The sequence below is a fragment of the Octopus bimaculoides genome, chromosome 1 (assembly GCF_046866305.1).
Source record: "Octopus bimaculoides isolate indiv1 chromosome 1, ASM4686630v1, whole genome shotgun sequence".
Taxonomy (NCBI): Eukaryota; Metazoa; Mollusca; class Cephalopoda; order Octopoda; family Octopodidae; genus Octopus; species Octopus bimaculoides.
The window spans coordinates 6,658,415-6,658,767 of NC_142928.1; positions in this window are offsets into that span (position 1 = coordinate 6,658,415).

The window sequence follows — 353 nt, forward strand, 5'->3', positions numbered from 1 at the left end:
ACTGGGGTCGATATAATCGACTTAATCCGTTTGTCTGTCCTTGTTTGTCCCCTCTGTGTGTAGCCCCTTGTGGGCAGTAAAGAAATAGGTATTTCATTTGTCTTTACGTTCTGAGTTCAAATTTCCCGAGATCGTCTTTGCCTTTCATCCTTTTTGGGTCGACAAATTAGTACCAGTTGTGTACTGGGGTAAATCTAATCAACTGGCCCCTCCCCCAAAATTTCGAGCTTTGTACCTAGAGTAGAAAAGAATAAACATCCACTCATCTAAAGTGTATCGACCTCATACACACACATCCACGTCTAGTGAATCGGTAAATGAACACATCTTCAACATCTTTTAATTCCATCTTT